Consider the following 15,813-nt stretch of genomic DNA (forward strand, 5'->3'; position numbering starts at 1 on the left):
AATCAAGTGATGTTGCTGATACAAGCCAATCTGCTGATGAACTCACTGTATCCTCTTTGATGATGTACGAGCATGGAGTTCAATCTTTTTTATTCTAATTTTAAAATAAGGCTACGTTAAGTAGGAGTGGTAAGTGCCTAATGTTTGGCTTGGAATTCTTTACAGCGCTCTGATAGGTCCGTATGTTGTTCTAGCGTGATTTGTCTGTAAGGAGTTTATTCGGAATATTTTCCGCACTTGCCACACGCTGTGTCGCCAAAGGGACTCCAGTACACATGAGTGGTGGGTGGTATCCACAACATATGGACAGACAGGGAAAGACCTACTACACAGCTGGGCCGGCTAAAACGACAGAGTTATGCAACAGACTTCGCATGATTTTCATTTCCGTGGATTCCAAAAATGTTCCAGTTATTGATGTTTAAGGTCCTGGCCTGAAGACGGAGTGCTTTTTTCCTTAAGTGAAAAGGGTGGTACATCTTACATCCGTACAGCTACTTAATCGATCTTTTTTGTGATAAGTTGTCATTAGATGCTTACAAATCATTATTCCTGCTTATTGGCGTTTTAGCGCAGTTAACATGAAATGGTTTCCAAATGTGGTAGGCGGTACGTGTTTCCACTTTTATATGCTTTAGGTTTTCAGAGTATCTCATGCTACACTTCATGCTTGTCTTTCACTCGTATACTAAATAACAGTCATTGAAGGTTAATTGATCCGTCTGCACAACTTTAAATAAATATAGAGAAACAGAGTGTTTATAACTTGCTTTTCAAGGTCAACACGAATTATCTCGAGTGTGTAACAGAATGTTTTCCCCGTCATCTTATACATTTGTAAAAATTGTCTGGTTATTGCGTTAACTGAGGACTGTGTGTATAGTACTCGCCACGTTCTTTACGAGACAGGAAAGCTCTTTCACATGTATTCGGCGTCTCTTCAATAGCAGAAACCGCTATGCAGCACTCGTATCCAAGGACAGAGACGTTGTGGTATCCACCCCATCCTAAGAGATTAAAATCTAACCTACTTCATACATAGAATAGATTCTAACCTAACCTAACCTCCTTGACCCTGCTAAAAATGGACAAAGGAGATCGGACGCACTGTGATCACGCTATCGGCCGATGTTATCGGGCGACCTCTGGCGACGGCGTATGACGATCGTTGTCGGTGCTACTGTGAACGCTGCCTGAGGCGGGCTGTCGCGCGTACGTCACAATAAGTGACACCGCATGTCTTACGAGCGCCAGCAGCCGTCTCCGACGGGGAGCGAGTAGCTATTTCAGAAGAGTTTAATAAATCTTAACTGTGCACTTAAATGCATAGCACACGACAAAGTTAAGACCTTCAGTCGGTACCTTTTCAGTTACATATTCATTTCCCGTGGGCCCCGCACCGAACCGAGCGTTCGCGGAGTGTGGCTCTTGGAACAAGCTGACTAGTGTGACGTCAGAAGTTCGTTAGAGAGCCCCGTATTTCTCGTGGGCACTGGTTGTAGTTGGACGAGGTCGACATCCTGCCACGATATTTCCACTGACAACTATTCAGCCATCTTCAGGTGAATGTCAGGAGATTGCAGCTTTTTTCTGCAATATTTTTTTCAATTCCCCACGGAGGTGCGATATGGCAACGGATAAAACCGCTCTTCAGGCAAAGATTACACCACCTAAAAATATGTTGTACAATACGTAAAAATGATTGACAGTAAATGATTTTTAAAAGAGCTATTTTTGAACAATATTAACGATTTTTGGGTAAAACAGCTGATAATAAGTGAAGTATTTTTAAAATGTCTTTTATGGAAAATATTCACAATTTTTAAAATTTGACTGGCGATTTTATTATATAGTAAAAATATAGTGAATGATGATAATGTGAATGATGCCATAGTGTAATGGTCATACTGGTGATGTCTGAGAATCATAATTACTAGAATTTGAGATAAAACGACAGTTTGGAGTGCTATCATAAGATATATATATCATTTTTTCCTTAGATACCTCGACTTTTTTAACAGAATTGTCTGTTTCAGCAGTGCAACAGCCGTCTTCAGAATGTACAACAGAAGTAACAGAAAATACATTACTAGCTATGACATTAAAAGATTAAAACCAAAAGCCAGAAATTGTAATATAAACGTGATAATCTCTCATTCTGCTGCACTTCAGGAAGTTGTAACCATGTAAAAATAATTAGAATCAAAACTGCCAAGCATGCTGCATCCTATTCAGGGTGATTCAGCTGCCCTACCAATCCACGATGCCTTCAAAAACTCCGAGCGAGATTTTCACATTCAGTCACTAGATACGTGCCAACTATTAGTCATACACAAAAAAAAAGAATAGGGTATTTTTGTAGGAAATTGAGCATAGTTAAAGTGGAATATAGAAGTAGTGGCGCAGCGTGGTGCGTGGCGATTAGAATATGGGGTATTGGGTGCCAGGACTGTGTTTTGCGGTTATTATATTGGATGTGAAGGTGTTCTAGGAAGAGAAGAAGATGCGGGAAGTGTATTAGTTGGTAGACGATAGAGGAGTGTGTGTCTTTCTAACATTTCAAAGGACTTGAAGAATATAGGATAGGCGGAGATACAGCAAGTAGGTGTAGGTGAGGAGGAGGCGGGTAAGAGATTTATAGGTGAGGAATGTTCAAATGTGTGTGAAATCTTATGGGGCGTAACTGCTAAGCTCATCAGTCCCTAAGCTTACACACTACTTAACCTAAATTATCCTAAGGACAAACACACACACCCATGCCCGAGGTAGGACTCTAACCTCCGCCAGGACCAGCCGATAGGTGAGGATAATGGTAGAACGGTGTAGACCCCAAGTGATCCATGTAAGTAGCTTCAGTTGGTTCCTGGCGTGGTTGCTAGCACACTTCGCTATGTTTATACGAAAAATTGCCGTGCAGGTGCAAACACATATGTTACTACTGATTCAGTACCATCTAGCACCCCTGTCGAATATTCCTCCATCTGGATGGCGAAGGCGCCCCATGCTGAAATGTGGGGCGTTGCGTTAAAATTAAACAGCTGAATTTTAAAAAATTAGCTGTCACTAAGCATGTTATTAGCTTCTCATTTTCCCTTCTGAGTAAAAAAAATCACTGGCTCCCACTCCTTATCAAGTTCAAAAGCCACCATCGCGATTAAAATTATCTTCTGCCAATCATATTACCACAGATTCCTTAACTTCTGAACTCCAGATGGATCCTGCCGAGGTCAAGACATCTGTGGAAGAATAACTTCCAACGTAACTTTTAATCCATCTTGACTACAAAATGTTTATTCACATGACCGGTTTCGGTTCCTTTAGGACCATCTTCAGATCTGTAACGATAATGATGCTAATTTACTATTTCACGAATGCAAGCCTTTTTCATCCTATCTAATCAACATCAAATGTACCAGAACGTACCCGATATTTCGGTTACAGGAGTAACCCGTCCAAATACAGCAACTTTAATATGCTGCGTCACATAAAATTGGTTGGCAGAATGCGCGTCATTTATATTAATTATAACACTATTACCAACAGGTGGCGACTGGTACATCTATTACATTACATATGCACATACTGTATTCAGTAGATTTTTGTAATTAACTTTTATCTCTAAAAATACTTAATTAAAATCTATAGATGTCAAGGTTAAAATCTGTGCTTGTCAACATTAAAATACACAGTAAAATTATCGTTTTTATACGATCTAAAAACAAAGGGCGATTCCTATATCCATGGTGCTGGTGTAGACTTGTTTTCCTCCATGGTCTTCTTCCACGGTTCCCGCCATTTCGGTGTTGTGCCGCGATCCGCTCAGTCGTCTGACGTCCATCGCCGTGGGCAAGAGTGCCCCGTAAACGACGCCAGGCGCTGCACGCATCTTCCAGCTTCTCCATCACTGATTGCGGCTATCCTATCAGACATTATGTCTGTTGATTAAAATTCTTCTGGGTATTATGTCGCGTCATTGCTAAAAACTAACAACAATAATAAACTAAAACCGACGCTTCGGCCGAATTGCAACGGCCTTCCTCAGGGCACGACATAAGGCCGTTGCAATTAGGCCGAAACGTCGGTTTTAGTTTATTATTGTTGTTAGTTTTTAGCAATGACGCGGCATAATACCCAGAAGAATTTTGATCACTATGACACCGGCCGCGGAAGCCTACGTTCTTATATTATGTCTGTTTTTGCAAAGAACAACTTCCTTTGGCGGTATGTAACTTGGTTGTAACGGACTTTCAGGGCTTCTGCCTGCGGGTCTACAACTCAACTGAGGGTGTGCGTGTAATATCAATTTTAGGTACGGTATGCGTCTGTGCACCTCAGACGGAGCAATATTCGACAGAGGACGCTACACTCGACACGTAGCACTCATACAGCGGTAACGTAAGTGCTTCCACCTAGGCAACAATTTTTGATATAGTGACATGCTCCAGCAACTTCTAGTGAATACACTCACCTGTAGATGACTGAATGGTCGTCAGCCGAAATATAGCGACAAGATGTCGACATCATATGAATTCGTGGTGTCTGTTCTTCCGGACATGTCCGCAGCTGCGATATTATTACGTAAACTGAATGGGGAGGAGGAGACAGGAGAGAGAAGGAACCAATGGTATCAGCTGCACCGGAGCTGTGTGCGTACCGGACTCGCACCCAGTATCTCCTGCTTACTGGCCAGTCGTGTTAACCACTCGGAGTCGGCGTTAATCGCAAATATTCGGACCACCTCGGCGCAGTCCCTGGCCGACTCCCACTCCCACCTAGTGCCACCTGCCCGCAGTCCCCGTCGTGTCCTCCGTACTCAATCTAGAGCCCCAGTCAGGCACATATTTTCACTCGTCGCCGCTGATCCCGCACACAGTCCCGTTGCAGTTGATATCATTAGTTACTTCCCTTTCCTTTCCTTTCTCCGCCCCCCTCTACCTTCAATTTACGTACAACGGCGACATCCTCTGCCTCTAGACACAACTAAATGTACATGCTGTGGTCAATACACCCAGAAAATTTCAAAATTAACGCACGGATGTTATACAACATGGAGTAGCCCCGTTGGGCCCATCAAAGCTAGCAATGGAGATGCCTAGTGACAGATTCCTGGCACAAGTAACAACTTTTCTTCACGGGAGGACTGGAAGAGGTTACAGTGCAGTCACGTGAACACAAACAATAAGTAGCGGTATCAGATTGAATAAGTCAACCTTATCTAAATCTACACACATAAAAAAAAAGTTTTGCGTCACCTGGGTTCCGTGAGTACCGGGACCTATACAGAAAATTGGTACAGAGATCAACATAAATATCATTTCCGCCCTTTCTATTGCTCATGAAAACCACACATTGCATGTTGTACCACCATAGAGCGAGACCTTCAGAGGTGGTGGTCCAGAATGCTGTACACACCGATACCCCTAATACCCAGTAGCACGTACTCTTGCATTGATACATGCCTGTATTCGTCGTGGCATACTATCCACGAGTTCATCAAGGCACTGGTGGTCCAGATTGTCCCACTCCTCAACGGCGATTCGGCGTAGATCCCTCAGAGTAGCTGGTGGGTCACGTCGTCCATAAACAACCCTTTTCATCCGATCCCAGGCATGTTCGATAGGGCTCAGATCTGGAGAACATGTTGGCCACTATAGTCGAGCGATATCGTTAGCCTGTAGATGTGCACGATGGGGGCGCGAATTGTCGGCCATGAAGACGAATGCCTCGCCAATATGCTGCCGATATGTAGCGGTCATCCACTGCAGTAGCAGCCCTTGGCCGGCCTGAGTGAAGCATGTCATCGACAGTTCCTGTCTTTCTGTATCTCCTCCACGTCCTAACAACATCGCTTTGGTTCACTCCGAGACGTCTGGACACTTCCCTTGTTGAGAGCCCTTCCTGGCACAAAGTAACAATGTGGACGCGATCGAACCGCGGTATCGATCGTCTAAGCATGGTTGAACTGCAGACAACACGAGCCGTGTACCTGCTTCCTGGTGGAATGGCTGGAACTGATCGGCTTTCGCCCCCCCCCCCCCCCCCCCTCCGTCTAATACGCGCTGCTCATGCATGGCTGTTTACATCTTTGGGCGGGTTTAGTGACATCTCTGAACAGTCAAAGGGACTGTGTGTATGATACAATATCCACAGTCAACGTCTATCATCAGGAGTCCTGGGAACCGGGGTGATGCAAAACATTTTTTGATGTGTTTATATTAATGGCAGCAAGTCATGTCCAAAATACCTTTTGCTAGCATTAGCTGTTTTCCGTCCTAGACACATCTGTGACATATACATTGTGTTTCAAGGTCCTTGCATGAAATGTCTGGAGCTGATAGGTCACAAATAGAAAAAAACCTTTGTTACAGACAAAATGCTTTCTGACACTTCTCGGTAGAGCTGCTCGTCCTTTTGTATTGGTTATACCCCTGAGAGGTAGCAAGGCATAGGCATTCTGCACTGCACATCAGCTTAGCGTGGTAGGGCTGAGCAATATTTAAGTTCCTGATTCGCTTCTAAAATGTTTTTCTCTGTGTGTCTCTACATCATTTTACTGGGAGAGGGTAGCGCATAGCAAGACCCTGCTAGTTTGGTGAAATTTATGTATGATTTTTTCTTGGTCACTTTCCGTAATACAACATATTCTAACTAAAGAGTACTAATACAGTTTTATCACAAAATTTACAAAAAGATGATTTATTATCCGAAGTACCCTAAGTGACAGAAAGGTGAAGAAACTGGCTTGAAAGAAAAGGTAGTTTATAGTAACGAACTTCTGTTGTAAGCACTTTTATTCACAAGACATTTTTAAGCTAGCGATAATTTTTAAGCCACTTCAAGCCGAAAGGGACTGACTTTCCAAGCTACTCACAAAATGAAAATGTTAAGGTTACCCAATTCAAATCAGGGTTAAAACGAGAATGAAACCTATAGAACGCAGCTTTACCCCTCCAAAGTACACAGCACTTGTCTGACGAAGCACAGGTACGCGCTCTTCTAGATGAAGGGCAATTTCCGTAATTCGGGCAGGGGAATTAGATTACGCTTTTGCGACCGTTTATGAACGGCAGTGTCGGTGTGCGCCTGGAACTTAGGGGAATTAGGTTATCCTTTTCCACCTAGAACGAAATGCGGAGTTTGTGTCCACCCATAACGTAATATCTATGTATGCGAAGGTAAGTATTATTGGTATACGGTACCACTAATTGTGTGTACGCCACAGTACTGAAAATTCTAACTTCGAGAAAGGAGTCAGTCAAGTACAGACTGCTGGAATTTCAATAACCATCATTCGTGAATTACAAAGAGCCGTATCTATGAAACGATCGAGATTGTTTGAACGTTTTTCCACCTCAAGAAATTTCCGCACATCATCTCCCAGAAACGTTTGGTTTCTCTTGAAAATTACTGTAGCTCTACAGCTACATGCGTATTGTGGCCACTCGTAATATTTATGGCACAATTCAAAATTTAGAAATAAATTTCTCTATTAGATACAGTTTGCAAATGTATACTTACATAGCTGTATAATAAAATGTCGTGACATTTTATCTAAAAATGCTGCAATGCTCTGTTACAAACAGCGCTTGAAACTTTTTGAAGAGAGCGATGAACTAGTATATAACTAAAGTTTACATTAACACCCAAGCATTTCGTTACTGGGAAATTGTTGAAAGGCGAACCCTGGAATTTTCGGTGTGGTGTATTTTTTCAGTATTTATATTTTGATTAAATTATTATTCTCTTGTGAAAATTCAGAAATCTGTTGTGACTTTTGCACCACTTCTTGGTGGGAAGAGCAATGACTTTTCAAAAACTTAAGTACTGTATGTGATAGTTTATGTCATCTGAAATCGTTTGCAGAAGGCGTAGCGTTCTCAAGATTAAGAACAGAGTTCGCACTGCCACTTAATTTATTTGTGTCGTGATCTTGTTCGATCACTACCGGATATTAGACATAGCAACTATGAACAGAGGAACCTAAGGGACCAGACGGAGCTGGAAATTTTCTTTGCTGTACTATACCACACCTTAAAATAAATTGGATTTACATTACAAACAAGGTAAATGGCAAAGAGCCCTCTGCCTTAACTACGACGTTTGCCTACATGCATTCGGTCCCTGGTAGATGTATGAAAACTATAAAAACACCGTTATTTCTGTTGCCATTAATAGGAGATAGATAGTACAGAAATACTTTAAGTGATAAGCAGGCACTACAGCATCTGAGAGCACAATAACTAATTTAATTACCTTAGTCAGTATTGCTAACAATAGGCTCTGTGCAGATTTAATGTTCTATCTTCGATATTTCATCATAGATACACACATAAATGGTCGTGGTCGAACATGATCACGACACAAATAAATTAAGTGGCAATGCGAACTCTGTTCTTAATCTTGAGAAGGCTACACCTTCTGCAAACGATTTCGGGTGACATATAAACTATCACATACAGTACCGTACTTAAGTTTCTGAAAAGTCTTTGCTCTTCCCGCCAAGAAGTGGTGCAAAACTCACAACAGATTTCTGTATCTTTACAAGAGAATAATAATTTAATCAAATATATATATATATATATATATATACATATATATATATATATATATATATATATTTTAAATACACCACATCGATAAAGTACAATACCATCTACATTGCCACGTACACGCTAGATAACGGGGCATAGACATCTGTGCTCACATTTAGAACCATTCTCTCTCTCTTTCACTCTTCTCTCTTCCTCTCTCTGTCTCTTTTACGAGAACGGGACGCACACGTGAAGGAAATGCGGTTCAGATTTTGCTCCAGTCGTTCGACCGAGTGAGGTTAAGACAATGGGAATTTCGTTGAACTGTTACTATCATTCCTTCCCTCAATTTTTCTCATTTCCATTTCCCATGATTTCCTGGAATCATTACGGTTTGATGTCAGAATGATATTTCGGATTCATGTCAAAATGATTCTGTCGAGGAAACGTACATGATGCTGGATAAATCAGAACTCCATCGACAAACATTCAGAAGTTGTAGAGTGAACCGTACAAGAAAAATATGTCTAGTAAACATTAAAATGCATGTTTTCGACACTGTGAAACCCATATCTCCAGCTGCAAGCCCTTTCTTTCCCATGTTTCGGGAGGAAGCAGTATGCACCAAAACAAATTTTTTTTCTAAGTTTTGGTCCATACTACCACCTCTGATTGTATGTAGATGGAGTTCTAGGTCATTATTATAGCTGAACGCCTTTATATTCAATGAGTTCATGAAATTTACAACTGTTTGAGCGCTCTGTTTCTATTTCTCAACAGATTCATAAATCTCGTATTTACGCCTCATGTTTACCTATCCCTTAACCTGCATTTCAGTTTTATTTCGCTGTTGTGAGCATCGCCTACACATTTTTTTGGCGGCTGTTATTTCCTTTATTCGCACACAGAACCCCGAGCACAGGAAACAAGTCGCCGACAGTATAAACTTACTCGGCGCCTCTTATTACGACCTTCATTAGCGCCCACGTCCTGTTTAATGTCTGAGAAGAATTACAACGGTACACACAGAGAGACAAGTCATAAATGGCAACAAGCAGGAGCTGCGTGAGTGCGTACTTCCGCCAGTGCCTAATATTAAGGTTTCACAACGGCGCACTGTGGCACAATGGCCGGTCTTTGTACCTGGACTTCAGGGGCAAATCTGCTGCCAGTTACAACGGCAATCCTCTAATGACTCTGGAAAATTCCTCAAAGTCTCCTTCACGTATTTACTGTATGCACATACGGATAAAAGAGGAATGAGATTTCTGAACCCTTAGAATCCGAGGGGCTGAGTCAGCCAGTCTCGAAATAGGGGTCGGCCCATTGTGTTCGCGACGAGACGTCCGCTTCCTTGTCCGTTCTTCAGCTGTCTTTGAAGCATTGTTCTCGTCCCGAGGTGAAAGGTTGTCGCGTCCACAATGCCGAGTCCGGACTTGGTGGACACAGTGATTCCTCGACCGGAGTGACTGGTCACCCTCATACGGAAAGAAGCTTTGTAGAAGAGGAAAGGGGGCGTCCTGACGCACACAAATAGCACACAAGTGTAACCCAGAACCGATCACTCCGCAGCAACAACGTCGTGTGCTTCATTAGTCCACTAAAATTACTGTTCGAGTTGTTGTTGCTGGGGTTACAGTTATTTCTCCCTCGCTTTATCCAGCGTTACAGCGTCCGAAGCAATTGCTTAATATTTTCGAGCACGTTGTCGGTTTCTGGTCTTAAGTATGGATAAGTAATATTTGAAGAGCAGCAAATTATTTTTTACTTACAAGGGGAGGCCGCCAATTGTGAAATTCAGATTCGATTCATACTGCGCATAATAAAAGCTCATGGCCAGAGGTGTAATGTGGCAAAGCACCAAGATGCACTTCTCAGCCGTTGTCGAGAAAATCGACAGTTAAAAGAAACCGTTGCCGTGGAATACTCTCTACGATTAATAATCTTATACAGCGTCATGGCGCAGCGGTAAGCGCTCGGGTTCGTAATCCGAAGGTCGCCGGATCGAATCTCGAGCCGTACAACCTTTTTTTTTTGTATTTGTTTGTTGTAATTCAAATATATATATATACTGTTAATTAATTGCTTATGCATGTTGGTGAAAGCGGATCGCTCTCCAATTGTACCGCCTCCATTTTTCCGTTTGTTTAACAGGGTGTACCAAAGCTCTCACGTCCGCACTGATTTTCGACGATGTTATTAAGTTGCGCTAGGGACCGCATCTACCTTCTTTCGAAGTTAGCAGGGAACTACGCTGTTATGCGGCGGCTCGTTTCGGCCCATTCAACATCTGTGCTTCAAGTGTAACGAGCGAGTAACGGAGTTCATATTTCATACCTGCCACAACAAATTTCTGTTCGTGGGGCCTCTATTCTAATTCGAACGTTTGACTTACGCTATACGTATTCGTTTCGGAATATCGTTTCTACGTCTTCCGTTAACTATACGTGGTTAACATTATGAAGACAATTAATAACATTTGTGAAATACAACTTTGTTTGCGGAAAACATAATGATGTTCGAAGTCGCCAGTTTTTCCACGACAAACGACTTTCAACAACTTATTATATGCGTAATTGTTGCAACTGATTGCCGGGAATTATATATATATATTTTTTCTCGACAACGGCTGAGAAGTGCATCTTGGTGCTTTGCCACATTACACCTCTGGCCATGAGCTTTTATTATGCGCAGTATGAATCGAATATGAATTTCACAATTGGCGGCCTCCCCTTGTTAGTGTTTTTCACAAACAGATGCACAATCAGCCTTGTTCGTGAGATGATTTTACTAACGTTCGCTGTAAGATATGCAGATTTAATGTCCCTTTAGTTCTCAGTTGTTTTAACTGAGTCTTCGGCCTGCTGACGAGTTGCAGTTCGCAGTAATTAAATATAGATCTGAAGATGACACGTAAAATTCAGGGTCGGAAACAAAAATTCAAATAAACATAAAAAAGAACCAAGACTTTTTCTGTCTTTCTTTTCCGGTCCTTTATTTTTTCGTTCTATTGCAGAGAGTACATGACAGTATCACACTGCAGTATTGGCGCTGGACTTCCACACGTCAAATATTGTACGACTAAAGACCCAGAAGTGTATTGTGAACCGTCATGAAATTAAACGCGAACATGGAACAGAAACTGCCAAGTCGGGTGAAGAAGTGCTTCGATTCTCTTCATTTGCTGTTTTTTTCGCAGTCCATAATACACTTCCATACAACGCTATGCTCCAGACGCACGTTCTCAGAAATAGCTTCCTCAAGCGCGGAAGTGTGTATGATACAAGTACTCTACTGTTAGTAACGAAAGCTCTCTTTGCCTGTGTTATTATGTTTCTTATATTCTCTTGACTTCGTCCGCCGTGCGCTATTTTGCTTCTAAGCTAGCGGAATTCTCTCACTTCTATTACTTTGTTTCATCAATTCCTTATCACCTGATTTTATTTCTGCTACTACTCATTGCTTTCAGCTTTCTTAGGTTTACTCTCAAATCATAGAATACGCTATATATGAAGACAGTAACTGTTCTCGAAGGAACAGAATACTGTCGATGACCGTGCAGTTTTTCCCTGGAATAAATGATGACTAACTGAAACCCTCAGCTGCCGACAGGTGTTGTTGATATACCTCGATGTGGACAGCTGAAAATGTATGCCCCGACCGGGACTCGAACCCGGGATCTCTTGCTTACATGGCAGACGCTCTATCCATCTGAGCCACCGAGGACACAGATGAATATCGCGACTGCAGGGACTTATCCCTTGCACGTGCAAGAGATCCCGGGTTCGAGTCCCGGTCGGGGCACACATTTTAAGCTGTCCGAATCGAGGTATATCAACAACACCTGTCGGCAGCTGAGGGTTTCAGTTAGTCATCATAGAATACGCTAATTACACTGTTACTTCTAAATCTCCCTCTGCCTCGTGATGACTGAATGTTGTGTGCTGTCCTTAGGTTAGTTAGGTTTAAGTAGTTCTAAGTTCTAGGGGACTGATGACCATAGCTGTTAAGTCCCATAGTGCTCAGAGCCATTTGAACCATTTTTCTAAATCTCCATTTATATTCCTCAGACCATCTTATGGTGTGTACTTCTTCTACCAACGACACTCTCTCCCTCTCTCTCTCTCTCTCTCTCTCTCTCTCTCTCTCTCTCCCTCTCTCTCTCTCTCTCTCTCCCTCTCTATCTCTCTCTCTCTCTCTCCCCACCCCTTTATCGCTGTTCCATTTGCGAGTGTGGCTTGGCAAGAATAATTGTCGGTAAACCTCAGCTTTAGCTCAAGTTTCTCGGACTTTCTCGTTGTGGTCATTTCGCGATACCTTTGCGGGATGAATTAATATGTTGTCCGACTCTTCCCGGAACCTAGACTCTCGAAATTTCATTACTAAGATTCTCCAAGATGCACAACGCCTCTCTTGTAGCATCTAACATTTGTTGAACATCCCCAAAATGACCGTGCACGGACTAAAAGATCCTGTGACGAAACATGCCACTCTTTGTTTGATGTTGTCTATCTCTTCTACGAGTATGAACGGTTTAAGCGTCTCTGGTAAATGTATGCACCACTTGCCTTAACTGTGAGAGTACCATGTACGTTTCGTACTGCAGATGCACTGGTATCAATACAGTCTAAAAAATAAAATAAAAAGCAACGCACCACGAAGGAATTATCAGAATGGGACGGAATTCGGTAGATATGATGTACATGAACAGACAACCAAGTGATTACAGTTTCATAAAAATTGGATGATTTATTAGAAAGAAAAGCTTGACAAACTGAGGAAGTAAATAAGGAGTTAAACCACCTCAAGCCTTTGTACAAGAAGTTATTCAGCTTGACAGTGGTTGAAAGAGCTGTAGAACCTACTCCTGGAGAACATCGTGTCAAATTCTGTCCAATTGGAGCGTTAAATCGTCAAAATCCCGAGCTGGTTGTAGGGCCCTGTCCATAATGCTCCAAATGTTCTCAATTGGGGAGGGATCCGCGACCTCGCTGGCCAAGGTATGGCTTGGCAACCACAAAGACAAGCAGTAAAAACCCTTGTAGTGTACTGTCAGGCATTATTTTGCTGAAATGTACCTCTAGGATGGATTGCCATTAAAGGCAACAAAACGGGGCTTAGAATATCGTCGAACCTGCCTCGAGATGACTGGGTGTTTGTGTTGTCCTCATCATTTCATCATCATCCAGGAAAGTGGCGAAATTGGACTGAGCAAAGATTGGATAATTGTACGGGCGCTGATAACCACGCAGTTGAGCGCCCCACAAACCACACATCATCATCATCATCAATATCGTCGACATACCGCTGTGCTGTAAGGGTGCCGCGGATGACAACTAAACGATTGCTGCTCTGGTGCGATATGGCACCCCCGACAATCACTCTTGGTTGTCGGATCATAAAGAGGGCTACAGTCAGGGTGGTATCCGGCCATTATCCAGGGCGTCTCAAGGTACGTCTTCGGAGGCAATCGTTGGCCATGATGAATCCGGGGTTGTGTGTGCCTCTCTGACGATTGGTCGGTTCTCACGTTCTGTTGTCTCCGTAGGTCGACCGCTTCGTTCTTGACGCTGTGTTCGGCCATGGTTTACACATTCCTGCTAACATCGTCGAACAGTGGCGTCGGCGATTACTCCAACCAGCTTATTTGAGCCCAGATACACCCACTCTCCCAAATGTTGATATCTGCGTACACTGTTCACGCGGTAGTCTGTGAGGCAAAGTTACTGTCCAACTGAGTGCACTGAATGAAATTCCCAAAGACGTCTCCCTTTTACGATTCTTGCCAGCTAAGCGGTGGAATCACGCTGCAGCGCCACATATTCATCTGACGTCCGCCAGAGTTTACAATTGTTGCATTTTCTGCCAATAGCTGTATGAATATCAGTTTGTGACCACTTTGGATAGCTCCTACGTGGTGCGTCGTTTTTTATGTTAGAGTGAATTTACACCCCATGAACCATTTGAACCTTGGATGTACATAACGAATTGAGCAGTTTCACTGATTACCATTCCGGAAGAGTATATATTGCCACGCATTTCATTATTGTGTTCTGTAGGTCATTTTCACACTTGCAAGGTTATATACAGACTGGCAAGGATCGCTGACTGATGAGCAACATTCAAGAATGGGATGAACATTAGTTTGTGAGCCGCTTCTTTCGTGGATTAAGACTCTTCACATGAATCTCAACCTGGGATCTGCTTTACCTGCTATTGAATGAGACAACAAGTATGCTGTTACCGGTCACTGTTTACTTATATTCACAACTGTCATATGACAGGCTACGTGTCATATGTTATGACAGAGAAAGGAGCCTGTGATTACTGGAGAAAATGCCACAAGTTACATGAAAATCGTGACACTACACACACATATGCCATAATAACACACGTAAATCCATCTGCTAATGGAGGTGTAGAACTTCGGAACGCATTGTGGATATACACTACTGGCCATTAAAATTGCTACACCAAGAAGGAATGCAGATGATAAACGGGTATTCATTGGACAGATATATTATACTAGAACTGACATGTGATTAAATTTTCACGCAATTTGGGTGCATAGAGCCAGAGAAATCAGTACCCAGAACAACAACCTCTGACCGTAATAACGGCCTTGATACTCCTGGGCATTGAGTCAAACAGAGCTTGGTGGCGTGCAACTTCGACACGATACCACAGTTCATCAAGAGTAGTGACTGGCGTATTGTGACGAGCCACCTGCTCGGCCACCTCACCAGACGTTTTCAATTGGTGAGAGATCTGGAGAATGTGCTGGCCAGGGCAGCAGTTGAACATTTTCTGTATCCAGAAAGGCCCGCACAGGACTTGCAACATGCGGTCGTGCATTATCCTGCTGAAATGTAGGGTTTCTCAGGGATCGAATGAAGGATAGAGCCACGGCTGTAACACATCTGAAATGTAACGTCCACTGTTCAAAGTGCCGTCAATGCGAACAAGAGGTGACCGAGATGTGTAACCAATGGCGCCCCATACCATCACGCCGGGTGATGCGCCAGTATGGCGATGACGAATACACGCTTCCAATGTGCATTCAGCACGATGTCGCCAGACACGGATGCGACCATCATGATGCTGTAAAGAGAACCTGGATTCATCCGAAAAAATGACGTTTTGCCATTCGTACAGCCAGGTTCGTCGTTGAGTACACCATCGCAGGCGCTCCTGTCTGTAATGCAGCGTCTAGGGTAACGGCAGCTATGCTCTCCGAGCTGATAGTCCATGCTGCTGCAAACGTCGTCGAACTGTTCGTGAA

The sequence above is a fragment of the Schistocerca americana genome, chromosome 1 (genome assembly GCF_021461395.2).
Source record: "Schistocerca americana isolate TAMUIC-IGC-003095 chromosome 1, iqSchAmer2.1, whole genome shotgun sequence".
Taxonomy (NCBI): domain Eukaryota; kingdom Metazoa; phylum Arthropoda; class Insecta; order Orthoptera; family Acrididae; genus Schistocerca; species Schistocerca americana.